Consider the following 15,863-nt stretch of genomic DNA (forward strand, 5'->3'; position numbering starts at 1 on the left):
TTACCTACTCAGTACTTTAACAAGCACTTTGAGTTGGGATACATCAGGAAACAAAAGATAAAGAACTCTGACATTGATCAACTTGAATTCTAGTGAAAATAAAAAGCCTACATAATAATTAGATTAATTACACAGAGCATTAGAAAGTGATGTTGTGGGCATCTCAACTCCTGTTATTACTTTGCTACTCTAATGACCAGTTTTGGCTTTGAGAGCACAGTGCTGTCCAGAGCGTTTGGACCCACTCAATGTGCAGAGTCTGATAAATAACATGATCAAATGAGTTAATAAATGTGAAAATGTGTCATAAACCTTCTTTATATTTATTATCTCAAAACCTACTCTTTTCTAATATGTTGTTCTGGCAAGGTCTTAGAGGAGATAACTCTGGACCTCAGGTTAAATAAGTAATACCCCTGGTTTTCCTGCCTATACTAAATCCCTAGTGCTTCTGTGGTTGGGGTGAGTTCCACTTAAAGGAGAGAACAGAAATAAAAAACATGTTCAGGGATATATGTCCATTTCCTCTCAGATAATTTATACTGGTAAACACTTCTGTTTTTTTCACCTGGTATATACAGGAAAAATTCTAAAGGTACAATAATGTTACTCTCCAAGGAGGCTACAATCAAGTCATTCTCTTGAGAATTCATAATATTTATATAAAAAGACACAAATTGCAGTGAAAGAAGGAAGTGATAAGTACCAGTGTCAGGGTCAATTAATAACATCTCTAGAAAGTCTCAGAAAAGAAGTGATGACTGAAATCTAAGGCAGACTGTGAAGGTTCCAGGGTGGCTTGAACAGTACCTTGAAAAGAGACTAGTATTTTGGTGAGCGATCCTTTTTCTTCTAAACACCTTGTTGGTAAGGTCATGAATCATAGCGCCTTCTCCTAATATGCACCTGACTAGGATAATTAAATATTGTTTCCCTGGAATTTGACCCATGAGAGGAGGAGTGATGCAGAAATGGAAAGCTGACACTTTTACTGATATTAGGATCCGGAGGATACTACCCTCTAGTGCCTATAACTTAACTTACCTTGTTTATCTTATCTGAGTCTGATTATTTTCTTTATTCTATCTTCTCCTTGGGTTCTATAAAATTTAGCATATCCTTTTGATACACATTTTGTTCTCTATCAGTTTCTCTTTCTTGTAACCGGAAAACATTGACTGAAATAAAGGCTGAGACTCTGGATTTGGAGGACAAAGGTTGTGTCTATCCAGCAACAATACCTGGCAACAATATAGGTGTTCAGCAAATGTTAATTGAAATATAGTGTGTGCATTGAATGGATGGAGTGTTCATATAATAGAATGAAGGAAGGTGATATAAAGAAAGTCACAGGACTACACTGAGGAAGGACAAATCAGTCTCAATTCCTTCAGAATTGAGAGTCCTTGAAAGCTTTTTATGTAAGGCTGCACAGTGTGATAGGTGAGGAAGTGATCTAGAAAAAACATTGTTTCTTAAAGGTTAGCTGAACAGGCAGGGAAGCACTAACACTTATTCATGGTTTCCAAGTCCTGATACAGAGATTACTTTGGATTAATTTACCAATGCTTCACAGATGTCAAAGAGATGGGCACCATCATTATCCTCATTTTACAGAAAAGAAAACAGAGACACAGAGTGGCCAAACAATGTACGTACATTCAAACAGCTAGTAAGTGGCAAAAGTGAGATGAAAACCTAGGAAATCAGTCTGACTTCCTAAGGCTTAACTGCTCAACTCTACTTCTTTCATAGAATGACTATGCAGATTGTGAGAAGAGTTTTCAAGAAGTCAGTTAAGAAATCCAAGATATAAGGATCTGGTGGGTTAGGGTAGCAGTTATAGGAATGAGAAAAATAGGTAAATGAATAGATGTATTAAAGTTAAAATTGCCAGATTTTGGCCTTTCCAGAAGTGGATTGATGTTGAAAAAAAATCAAGGCCCTTTAATCAATTAAATATTCATTAATTTATCATTAATTCCACAAACATTTATTGAGCATCTATAATTATGATGGACTGCTCTACCTGCTAGGGATATGGTGACAAATAAGATAGACAAATTATTCTCTATTATGGCGGACACATTATACAAGCAGGGACTTGACAATAAGTAAATGAATTTTTTAAAAAATCAGCAATAATTTATCTGGTGAAAATAAAAAAGTGATGAAGTGTTATTAAGGTCTGATTAGTTAGACTGAATAGTCTGACCACCCTCTCCAAAGAATTGACATGTACATAATGAGAAACTCCATCTCCATTACCTGCCACAGAGCCTAGGGTCTTTAATAAATATTTGTTAGATGAATGAATGAAGTGATTTAAGGAACTTGGAAAGAAAAGAAATACATTTTTCCAAAATTAATGGGAAAAGACATGGAAGAAATAAAGTTTCTTTCAGAGATCTGAATGATGGGAAGGAACCAACCCATAAAGACCTGGCACATGCAAAAGCCCAAAAGAAAGAACAAGTTAAGCCTGAAGAACCTAAGTAAGGCAACTGTGTCTGACATAAGTATTTAGCAAAGAATATAAAGAGAAGTAAGCAGAACCTAAATCCAGGGCACTGGAAGCTAGGGCTTGGGGTTTCAATTTGAAAGTTGTAAACAGAGCAGTTACTTGATATAAATTCAGTTCTAAAAAAGTAACTCTGGCTAATGTGTGAAAAGGGAATTGTAGCACAACAAGATTAGAAGTGAGAAGACAACAGGTGTAGTCCAGTTTGTAACTATGGAAATGGAATTCATGGATTTTGGAGACATTTTAGAAGTAGAATTGACAGAACTTGTTGATAGATTAATACAAGATGAAAGGAAAGAAATTAAGTTCTAAGAGTTGTTGGAATAACTAGGTGGATTGTGGTGCTATGTACGGATATGTTAAAAAACAAGGGAAGATAAGCTTTGTAGGTCTTAATTATGCCTTAAACATTTGTTTAAGTCATATCAGAAATTCAAGTAGAAATAAAGAAGTCAATGGTATATAAAAGTCAATTTCAGGTAAAGTTCAAATGTAGAGAAATAAATCTCAGTATCACTGGAAATATGGATATTCTCCAAAGCCACAGAACTGGATATAATCACCTAGTGAGAGGATATAGATAAAGGACTGAAAAGATTTCCAGCCCCAAACTCTGAGGCTTTCCAGTATTTCAGATCTAGCAGAGTAAGGGCCCAACAAAGGAATGGCCAGGTATGGACAGAGGGGAAAAACCTATCAGAGTGAAGTCTCTGAGAGCCAAAACCAGAGAGGCTTTCCAGGAGGACAGAATGGTTAATATGTCCAATGCTGCTGTAAAGCCTATAAAAATCAGAACAGAAGTGTTATTGTTGGATGTGAAAACATGCACATTGTTGGTGATCTCAGTGTGCAATCTCAATGGATGGTGAGGCAGGAAACCTACTGGACTGGGTAGAGAATAAAATGGGAGGCAATTTCAGGGAGAAAGATTATAGACAATCTTTTAAAGATATTTTATTGTAAGGAGGTAGTAAGGTGCTTTAGAAAGGAGACTATCAATGAGATATTTTTTAATTCACATAATGACTCAATAGTAAGGGGGAAGTGAATAATGTAATGTAGAAAATAGTTTTAGTGGCAGGAGGAAATGTTTTTGAGGTGACTAGGAGTGGCATAGCATACAGCAGAGGCTTGGGCTTTGACAGGGAGGGACAGCTTCCCCTGAAACAGGCAGAAAGGTAGAGACTATGTAAAAATGTAAGTATTTTGGTAGCTTTATTGTTGAGAGGAATGAGGAAATTTATGTCTGCTTCTATTTTAATAGAAAAACTAAGGCAAGATTTCAAATCTGAGTAACTGGGAAAATAATGGAAAGAATCACATACATAAAAAGTAATTCACCAAGGACATATGCAAACGTCAGAGGATCTGGAAAGGAGCAGAGGGCTTAGAAGAGGCATATAGTAACTTCATTTGTCAACAATAGAAGTGGTATCACTAGCTATGCATATCCTTCAAATAGTACAATTTGGGAAAGATATGTAATTTTGCAAATCTAAGATAATTTTAATATTAGGATTAGAAAATTGATTGCAGTGATTTATTTCAATTCTTTGAGAAACCAGGGGGCATATAAATAAATAAACATATTAACCCTTGTTTATGTTAATTGGAATTGTGTTTTTACTTACCTATCATTACTTCCCACACAGCCTAGGGCTTTTAATAAATAGTTCTTGAATGAAAAAAAGAAAGTGATTTGAGGAACTTGAAAAATAAAGAATTAGATTTTTCCAGGATGGCTTGGACAGTACATGAAAGGAATAAATCTTGCATAAATAGAATGCTTCATCTCTAAATATATAATGAATTCAGTTGGGGGGAAGCAGAGCTAAGGCAGCCAACTCCTAGGAAATCTAAAGCAACTTTTATTCAGTTCTGGAAATTAACTAATCAGAGTAATTTGTAAGACTCCAAAGAAGGTTGTGACACCTTCTGTACTGTTTCATATCTCTTTCAGGTCAGAAGTTTCCTGCCAAAGTCAACGCTCAACCAGGGCTCTTGATTATAACGGAAGGCAATATGAGTCAGTGTCAAGGGGTCTCACCTACAAAATGCTTTTCTGTTTGGTTTTTAACTAGAATTCTGACCTTCATGGAGTGTCTTTTTATGACAAGGCACAAATTTTGATATCCCTATTTATCAATCAAGTCTGATTCAAGAATTCAGGCTTAGGATGTGAAAAACATACTACAGTTGATTATCATAGGCAAGGGCATCTAACATAATATTCCAGTTATCATAGTTTCTTGAAGAATGACTAATGCCTTTAAGAATGTGCAAATCAAATATTAAAGTATTGGTTAGGAGCTAGGTGACCAGTTTAGCACCTTTGAATAAGTGTTTGTTCAAGTTGTAGGTGAGTGCATTGAAAGCTGGTTAGATATTATATTGATAGCTTTTGCAGCAATTGGCAGAACCAGTAGATGGTGATCTTAAATTGCAAGTTGGTTTTACATTAACACCTGTCAGCATGTGAAATAACTGTTGCTTTCCAGAAAATGTCAAAATTCACTTTTCTATTTATCAGATGCTGTAAATTGGAAGGTGACACATAAGAACATTCTGAGGTAGCATGTTAATTGTATATTTTTTCAAAAACACGATTTTCTTAAAATACACATAAAATTCATCACAGTACTTTCAAATTATTCAGTGCTTTTCTCAGATCTGATATAAATGGCTTTATCCATTGTTTATCTTCTCTTCCAAAATGCCAGAAATTTTTAATGTCTTAATTAGAATACTGTCTGTTGGAATTCTGAAAAACTCAAACCAACTCTAATCTGCAATACCCAAATAAGATGTCTACTTAACATTTCCTATTGTTAAATGCACTTTAGAGATTCAATTGCAAGAGTATTACAAAACCTTGTAATTATGCAGTCTGACTAGAATTAAAGCCTTTGGAAATTAATTTTGAGTTGAAATATTAAATTAAGTAGAATGTTTTATCATAATGACATAATTTAAAACTAACTAAAAATAGCATTAATAATAATCACAATCACTCTCCTTTCATTAAAAGAAGAGATTTAGCACTAAATTATTAAATGATCAAATTTACGGTGCCCAAGTTAGTAAAGATTTTGTAGTAGTGTAAATCAAATGACATGATTTCTGTCCAGTGACTATAGCAAATTAGTCACTATAGTAAATTTTAAAAGGTGTTAATAATACAAACACTTCTGTGTAGGAAGCTTTGGTAGAATGATACTGCATGTGTCCTTGGACATTCAAATATTACATTTTTTCCCTCTCAGCAGTGTATTATATAGCTACTATGGGTAGTATCAGGGGTGGACAATTACATTTTCAACAAAAGAAAATGGTAAGTCTTTTATTTTCATAAGCTCATGATTTGTAAGAAGTGATTTCTACTTCCCAACATTAACCTTCATTCTCTTTTTATTCTGATTGTATTCTGAAATTGTGCTATGTTCTAAATAGAACATATGTTGCTAATTTTCTTTAATAATTCTCAGATCAAATCAAGAGAACTCTACAAGTCCAAAATAAATGCTTGCTTTTAAACTTATTTAAAACAATCCTGATATCTATAAACATGATATTTTTCATAATCAAAGTAGCTGTACTAATATACAAGTTGTGAAATGGGACTGTCACCTAAAATAGGAAGCAAATATACACCTGTCTCTTGAACTACAAAGGTGGAATTGATGATTAGGGAAAGGGATGTTTGCTTTACTTACTCCATATTTCTTAAGGGGATTTTTAAAATAGATGTTCTAAAACATACATGTGCTTTAGATTTGTGTTTAAAGCCTTCTAATATTTCCTTCCATAGATAAGATTTTTGGAATCTGATCCATTTTTTAGAAAATCATAAGATCTAAGAATCTGCAAAGTAACATTTGGTACCTGTGCAAAAATTGTGTTACTTACCCAAATAACTCTTTTTTTAATTAATTTTTTTATTTATATATGACAGCAGAATGCATTACAATTCTTATTACACAAATAGAGCACAATTTTTCATATCTCTGGTTGTATACAAGGTATATTCACACCAATCTGTGTCTTCATACATGTACTGAAATAATGTACTCAAAATAATGTACTCAAAATAATGTCCATCACATTCCACCATCATTTCTAACCCATGCCCTCTTCCTTCCTCTTCCACCCCTCTGCCCTATCTAGAGTTCGTCTATTTCTCCCATGTTCCCCCTCCCTACCCCACTATGAATCAGCCTCCTTATATAAGAGAAAACATTAGCCATTTGGTTTTGAGGGATTGTCTAGCTTCACTTAACATTATCTTCTCTAACTCCATCCGTTTATCTGCAAATGCCATGATTTTATTCTCTTTTATTGCTGAGTAAAATTCCATTGTGTATATATACCACATTTTTTAAATCCATTCATCTACTGAAGGACATCTAGGTTGGCTCCACAGTTTAGCTATTGTGAATTGTGCTGCTATAAACATTGATGTGACTGTGTCCCTGTAGTATGCTGATTTTAAGTCCTTTGTATATAGACTGAAGAGAGGGATAGCTGGATCAAATGGTGGTTCTATTCCCAATTTTCCAAGAAATATCCATACTGCTTTTCATATTGGCTACACCAATTTGCAGTCCCATCAGCAATGTATGAGTGTACCCTTTTCCCCACATCCTCACCAACATTTATTGTTGTTTGTCTTCATAATAGCTGTCATTCTGACTGGAGTGAGATGAAATCTTAGAGTAGTTTTGATTTGCATTTCTCCAATTACTAGAGATGATGAACATTTTTTTCATATATTTGTTGATTAATTATATATCCTCTTCTGAGAAGTGTCTGTTCAGGTCATTGGCCCATTTATTGATAGAGTTATTTGGGTTTTTTTTTTTTTTTTTTGGTGCTTAGGTTTTTGAGTTCTTTATATACCCTAGAAATTAGTGCTCTATCTCATGTGTGAGGAGTAAAAATTTGCTCCCAAGATGTAGGCTCTCTATTCACCTTACAGATTGTTCTTTTGCTGAGAAGAAACCTTTTAGTTTGAATCCATCCCATTTATTGATTCTTGATTTTAATTCTTACACCAAGAATTAATTTATAGATAAAGGTGTCAAAAACATGCATTGGAGAAAAGATAGCCTCTTCAACAAATGGTGCTTGGAAAACTGAAAATCCATATGCAACAAAATGAAATTAAACCCCTGTCTCTCACCATGCACAAAACTCAACTCAAAATGGATCAAGTTCCTAGGAATAAAACTAGAGACCCTGCATCTAATAGAAGAAAAAGTAGGCCCTAATCTCCATCATGTTGGATTAGGCCCCAACTTCCAAATAACTCTTTAATTTTTTCTTTTTAATTTTAGACAGATACAATACCTTTTATTTATTTATTTATTTTTACGTGGTGCTAGGGATTGAACCCAGTGCCTCACATGTGCCAAGCAAGTGCTCTACTGCTGAACCACAACCCTAGTCACCCCAAATAACTCTTTAAAATTCTCTTTCTTTGCCTAAAACTCAATTATTGTGGGAGTATTGTACTAATAATATGTATTAAATATATTAATATATAATAGAGGTTTGGGGAAATTGTGGAAAAATATGTCATTTCACTAAATGTATCATTGTGGATAAATTTCTGAGGATGTTAGAATAATTTGGTTCAAGAATGTTAGTTGAAGGTAGATAAACCACTTGTTATTTTTCTTTTACATAATAGCACTTTTATCATGAGTTTACCCCCTCTGTCTTTGGCATTACCATCAAGTAATTTTTGGTACAAAGCAATATATGTTGCTGCAGAAGGTTGGATTGGAGATATATGCATTGAACGTGATATGGTGCAAAACCCAGACCATGCATTCTTTACAGAGTTGGAAGTGTCATTAACCAGAAGCTAGTTATTTATGATTATACATTGTTGGCCATTTATTTAGCATGCTCATACAGTGCTATGTGAATTAAATAAACTCAATTGGTGAATTTATAGTCTCAAACGTACTATAATTTACAATAATTTTGTATATATATATACAATTGTGTAATATATTAATTCAACAACTGGGATATTCAGCAGAGACTCACATATGTCATATTGAAACATTTAACTAGACTCGGGAGTCAGACATCTGAAAACATCTATCCACTCATTAGTATTGTTTCAGTAACTCCTTTGGTTTTTATATAACTCAGGAAATAGGAAATCATAACATCATAAATAGTGTTAATCTAAACCTATTGATGTAGCCAGAGCAATTTTAAGCCAATCATTTCTCATTAGGCTAATGCTAGTAAAGTTTCTTCTTCAGTTAAGTTTTTTTTTTCTTTTCATTTTTCTCCTTTTGACTATTCAGTGGCCAATGAGGTGTACTAAGTTTTAGCAAATTGGGGATGAGGTCTCTTAGGTTAGCTTTATTCTTTGCAGTAAATTACAGCAGTTTTATAACTGCTTAACACAGCTCTTGAATCAAAAAATGTCACACCTGAATTTTTCTGTTCAGGCTGAATGACTGGCATTAGAGAGAGAAAAAAAGAGCTAGTGAGAATGAGAAAGAGTGCTCGGGCTCCTGGAATTCAAGATTAAAGTGGCTAGTCTCAGACTGTCAGACTGATTTATATTTTAAATGTCATCATCCCATATTTTTTTCTCTTTGCAGATTATAGTTTGGCAAATTGTTGAATTTTTTTTTAAATTCCACTCCGTATCATCTTCTGTTTATATTGAACTGGACTTTGGATTGATTTTCTATTTCAGGCTCAAAACAATAAGGTGTGGCTTGAATTACTTGCTTCTTAAACTTCACATCTGTTATTTTAAGTACAGGAAGCCAGTCACTGATATGAGAGGGCATCTCACCTTTTAAGCAGCAGCCTTATCTAGTGACAATAGAAAGGGTATTGGTATAGAAGTATTTCTTCTTTTAGTGGCTTTCAATAGGTTAGAAAATATGAATTGTTTGCTGTTTTCTGCTTTCTTTGACAGTTCTTTATAGAATAAGGTGGGCTTTTTTTTTTTCATTCAGACTGGATTAGCAAAAACATAAAAGTAATTAATACATAAAGTACCAAATATGAAATATTACTCTGCACAGAGGCATTTCACACTTCATTGATTTCATGAGTAGGACAGAAGTGCCAGAACAATAATTAATATGTTGTAAGGGAAAAATTATTATGCAAGGTCAGCAGCATTGGAAGACTTTACAAAGAAAAAGATTTAAAAGATATTCAGAAACTATTTCTTAAATTGCATTTTAAATTGAGGTTTAAGTGACAGTGTGAAGGAATATATAGATTTTCTGTGAGAAATTAGTAGGATTTTTTTAATCTATCAGTGAAACTATTCCTGTGTATGCAGACATCATGTGAATCAATACACTGACATTTTAGGGATAATTTGAATAAAATATCTGAATAAGTATGTGTTTATCTGAATATCTGAATAAGTATTATTGAGTATAAGAACATTATTATTTACATTTCTGAATTTTCAATGAAATAGTAACATTTAAAACTCAAACAAGTTCATTTTATATTATTTTATTTTATTTATTTTTGTGGAACTGGAGATTGAACACAAAGGCACTCTCTCACTGAACTACATCCCCAGTCCTTTTAAAAAATTGCCTTATTTTTTATTTTGAGACAGGGCCTCACTAAATTGCTGAGGCGTCCCTTGACCTTGCTATCCTCCTGCCTCAATCTCCCAACTCACTGGGATTACTGTGCCTGGATTTTTCATATTATTTTAAAATTGCTAATAATTTTTTTAAAAATAACTTAAATTTCAGAAAAGCAAAAGCAAAAAGACTAAAATAAAATCATACATAATCTAGTATGCTGACATAAAGATGTTAATGCCTTAATGTATATTTTTGATATTATTTCTCCAAGAAAAATATTTAAAAGGGATACTGTAATAGTGATTTTCAGTGTGCTTTTTCACTTGTTAAGCGATGATTATCCTTATGTCATTCAGTATTTTTCTACTGTCTTACAGTATTTTTAGTGGCTGCATAATGGTTCACTGGAGATTTCATAATGTATCTAAGCATCTTCGTGGAAGGACATACAAATGGTTTCCAATTTTTAATAGATTGTAATGACCATCACTAGAGCTATCTTGATCATGCCCTTTGGAAACATCTCTAGAAATGGAACTCTGATTGTTTTGACAGATATTGCCAGAAAGATCATCTCCAAAAGGTCCTTCAGAAGGTCATCTCAGTTTACTCCCAACACAATGTCTGTTTCAAATTCTTTCTCGATTGTGATTAAAAAGCTCTTCCTTGCTCTGATCTAACAAAGTAAGCAATTGATTTTCTGGTATTAATCAAAGACAATTGAGAGAAAATCTTTTGAAAGATTTAAAAATATTTTAAAATATTTCAGTGATTATTTTAAGACATTAAGAATTATCTAATACCATATTTCTATTCCAAATTGATAGCTAATGGCTATTTTATATAAGTGTTTGTCATGAATCAGTGGTAACTTTGCAATGGATCTAAGTGCTTCACCTCAGTTACTTCATTCTTTACAATCAAACTGCCCATCAAATGAATTTTTTATTGCCCCTTTTTTAAGATGGGAAAGCTGAAAATCAGACGGTTTATAAATAAATTGCCCAAAGTTTCACAGCTAGTTGGTAGGGAGCTGTGATTTGGATCCAGAATGGTGATTCAAAAGATTATATATCAGCTACTGGAAGGATCCTAAACTTGTGGTTCTGAAAATATTGTACCTCATAAGAGCACATGGTAGCTTATTTGCAAGTTTACATCAACAGCCATTTATCTTAATCTATTGTCATTTGGATAAACTAGATTTTTACCACTACTTCAGTAACCAGTGGGTCTCTCATTTCTCTAACATGAGGTGCTAGGAGGTTGTTTCCAGGTGGGCAGAGGATGTTCCCATCCCTCCTCAGTGCACATGGCCCTTTGGGGTAGAAAGCAACAACCAGCTCTGTTTTCTCTCATCTCATCACAAACTGGAGTCTACAAGACAGCTTGACTTTCTTGTTAACCTCTTTTCTGGGTGTGAATTCGAGATGACAGAAAGACACAAGAGGTCAGAAAACTGAAAATAGGAGCAAGTTGGGTCTTCTTGCGAGGGTTTCCTTGGACCCAGGGCTTTATGTTCTGAAACTGGACCAGAAAGGAGTGACCTCCAGCATATTTCTCTGGTGACACAGTTTTGGGATGGCTATGATGGGGAAATGGGAAGAAGATATGTTGCAGACCATATTTAATTTTAAATGTAATGAACTTTGTGCAGGGAAAGAAAGAGGGTACACTCTATTCAGGATATAGAGTTCAATAAAGTGCCCTCACTAGGGCCAGAAATTGTCCTGTTGTGGCATTCCAAAAGTGTACTGAGTGTCTGTCCTACTCATTATGAATCTTTATCCTTCCCTTTCCTTCTGCTCCCTCTCTCATCAGCAGGCTAAAGAGAGGATACATCTCTCGCTTAAGCTTGGGGCTTTTTGGCACAAAGCTTGATTGTCTCTGTTTCCTCTTGGCAGATTTAAATTGTTAGAGAAATGAAACTCGTTTGAAAACAGTAGGCCCTGGCAGGCACTCTCCCAGGCATTGCCCAGGACTCCAGGAACAGTTGTTGACTTGCTGCATGGCATTTGTCTAGGTTGGGTTTGATCTTAGTCTTAGATCCCATATGGTAAGAAATAATTCAGTTTTAAAGTTTTGTGTGTTTATGATTGTGGGGATGGAGGTCAGAAGAGCGAGAGATATTGCCCCATATGGAATTTGCATGTTTTAATGTGAAATTAAAATTTAATGAAGATGGAAGATTAAGAATAAGAATTCTCTTATTTGTATGACCTAGGACAGAATTAAAAAGATAACTTTTTTTCTTTTCTCAAAATATAAATTTATTTGGCTTTGGTGCTCTTAATTTTCAAATACTTCTATTATTATGGAAATATAAGGAGACTGACAACTGATATGCATATATGGTTCATTAGAGATTTAAAGCACAGAATAGTATATTTCTAGTAGCATTAATTATAATATAATCAGTTATACATGTCTTTTATTTACTTTAAAGAAGCATGTATAGCATCCTATAAAGTAATTAATAATCCACTTAGTGGTTCTGATAAGAGAGGTTCTAAGATATAAGAACATAATTAAGTCTTATGTCTACTACCTCTATTATTTTGATCCTTCCACCAACTATCTTTGCTATGCAGTCTCTTTTAAACTCAGAATCTCAAAAAAGCAGACACTAAGTCTTTTTCACAATTGAATTTAATATAGAATGCTCCCAATGATACAGAAAAAACTTTTTAGTGAGAGATTGCTGTGGTTTATGGAATGAAATTGTTACCTGTCATCTCAAAACTTAATTTTAACCTGAATTCCTTCCCTACTCTATGACCATCTAACTCAATCAATCCAGGTTAAGCAGAAGCTAAAATAGAGTAGGCTAAACCAAAGGTAGAGGAAAATCTGATTAAATCTAACAATTCATACATCTGTGCCTGACTTTCATCACTTCCTATGATTGTTTATAAAGTACCTGCTGTTGAATGAGGGATTAAACCCGTTCCAATTATTGATGCTTTTTAACTTTACAGATGTTAAAGGCATTCTGTCAAACCTGTTCATTTCCAGAGCAGGGTTTTTCCAGATGGGAATTAGAAAGCAAGATTTGACAAAATCTGCTTCTCTATTACTCCATACAAAAGAATAGTACAGTAATTCTCATTTCTGCTAATCCATTCATTTCAGGTTTGATTTACCTTTTCTGCCTTGATCTAAAAATCTCTATGGCTTTATAGGATTCTGTGTTGCTATATTCAGGTTTTCAGTGAACCACACTGTGTGCATTTTAATATGATTTCTCTGATTCCAAAGCCAGGATTAACTTGTTGTTTTTGATTAAAAAAGATTTTATGCTTATATTTTTAGAGGAGTGTTAAATTTCTCTAGTTGTCTACTGTATTTCTTCTTTTTAGATAAATAAACCATATTTGTTGGCAATATTGATGAAATAAAGGAAAAAAGAAAGCGAAGTTGTAGAAAGAGCTTAAAATATTAATACTCAATATACATTGTTTATAAACTAGAGTGACACTTTCCTTGGCATGGAGTTTTGCATTCCCCCTGCTGATACCTTGCACAGTTGAGACTAGGGAAATAGAACTCATTTGAACCATAGTAAATAGAGTTTGGTGACTGGATAGGTAATGAAAATTGGACATAAAAAATTGATTACCTTAGTGCTTAAAAATCAAAGGGAGAGACTCTGCTCTTCTCTCCTGTGGTGCTCAGTTCTCTTAATTTTGTTAAGATAGTAGAGGAAGTAAGAAGTTTCACTGGAGGATCTTTAAGGAACAGAAATATAGTAATTGCAAAATCTTAGAGATGCTTAGAATACAACTGGCATTGTTTTAAACATTTTCTATATATTAATTCAGTTAATTCTCACAATGGCCTCAGAAAGTTGATACGATTATATTTATTATATAGATAAGAAAACTAAGAGAGGTGAAGGAATTTGTTTTGGCATAGATGGCACAACTATGGTCTAAACTTGGGAAATCTGACTCCAGCCCATGCTCTTAATTCCTATGCCAGTTCCTGGTACCACAACTAGTTACTAGTCAACCCAGAAATTATATGAAATAAGTTAAACTCAATCTAATGAGAATATGGCAAAGACCAAATGAGAAACTGCATAAACAACTGGCACATTTTTCACTTCTCCACAAACTCCTTTATTTAGAGTAGAAAGCCCAAATATGGATGGTACTGCATGTCAGTCAGCTCATGCCAAGCAGCTAACATTTTTAGCCTGTAACTCCTAAGACTTTTGACTTGTTACCATGTAGTCTCCCTTTGGTTTCCCTTTACACTTGGAGAACAGAAATACAGGGTAAAGAATATCTAGTTGTGAAAACTAGACTTACTTTAACCAATGTTTGTGGAAGGTAGATACTGACTTCCTAAATCAAGTATTATATGAGAAATAGAAGTGCACTCATGCACACAATTCACTCTCATATTGAATGTTGGTAATTTTGAAAAGGAAACGTTTACAAACTTGCCTAAATGCAAAATAGAAACTAACTACTTTTTAAATTAAAATCGTTTCATTTAATCTTTGAAATTTCTGATATTTACTAGGAAAGATCCCTGACTTTTGTTTATGTTTGATGGCTTTCTTCAAATTACTCTTTATTATTGTCTTTTCTTTTTCTTTCTTTCTTTTTTATGTTTTGTTGTTTTCTTTTCTTCCTTCCTTTCTTTTTTTTTTTTTTTTTTTTTTTTTGTGGTGCTAGGGGTGGATCTCAGGGCCTTCCACTACTAAGCAAGTGTCCTACTACTGAGAGTTACAATCCCAGCTCCATTATATAGTTTCTTATAAGAAAATCAAATATTACCCTCTGTCCCTAAAGGAAGAGGACTTAACTCAAATATCTATGAGTATTCAGTGTACCTGAAAATAAAAATGAAGATGAAGATGAAACGTTGTGATTCATGGTTTCCTTAGACTACATAATTTATGCATTATCATTGGTATTTTTGACTTGATTCTAAACTTCTCAAAGAAAGAGCTTCTTATTAACTATTTTTGTGTAGTATCCCTCTCACTAGCCCTCCCCCATGCCTTCATACCATACTGTAATGATTTCAGTGATGTGTGTATAATAGGTGCTTAATAAATATTTCCTGTGTGAATAAATTGTTTGCATTAGAAATTTACTTCTGGAATTATTTTTTTAAACAATAAAGGAGCTCAGAAAGAATATACTATACAATGTTTGAAACAAGATTTGAAAGTAAATTCAGCATCTGCCTCTAATTCTCTGATTTTTAACAAAATCCAAACAGTGCTTGACTTTAAAAACAAAAAACAAGCATGTTAGTGTCTTTTGTCTTGCTGAAGGGGCTCAAAAGGTGTAATGAAAAAGAGAGGTGAAATTGGAACTTGCTTTTTGGCTGCACACTGCCTTTCAAGCACTGACTGAGCTGCAGCATAAGGTGTGAAATTAGGACAAATGTTCTCAGTTGTAGAAAATTAGTATTTTATTTAACTCTATCCTGCTCAAGAAATCTATTTCAGGATCACAGGCCTCCAGGAGGGATTGGTGACTAAGGGATGCTCAGGTAGATAAATAGAAACAAGAAAACTGCTTGATTTTTTAAAATGAAAGCTAAAATAGATGCTGACACAAAGCAGCTTTGATAATGACACTCAAAATAACAATCTGAAGTTCAGTTTCAGCACCAAAGGAAGAATCCTCAGAGAATAAAACCTCTCAAACGTGGGTCTATTGCTCCAAACCATGATATACCCAATGTTTACCACTGAGAGTCTGTATTACTTCAATTTCCAGGTT

The sequence above is a fragment of the Marmota monax genome, unplaced genomic scaffold, assembly GCF_021218885.2.
Source record: "Marmota monax isolate L192 unplaced genomic scaffold, Marmota_monax_Labrador192_F-V1.1 WCK01_AAM20220418_F8-fsc00112, whole genome shotgun sequence".
NCBI classification, from domain to species: domain Eukaryota; kingdom Metazoa; phylum Chordata; class Mammalia; order Rodentia; family Sciuridae; genus Marmota; species Marmota monax.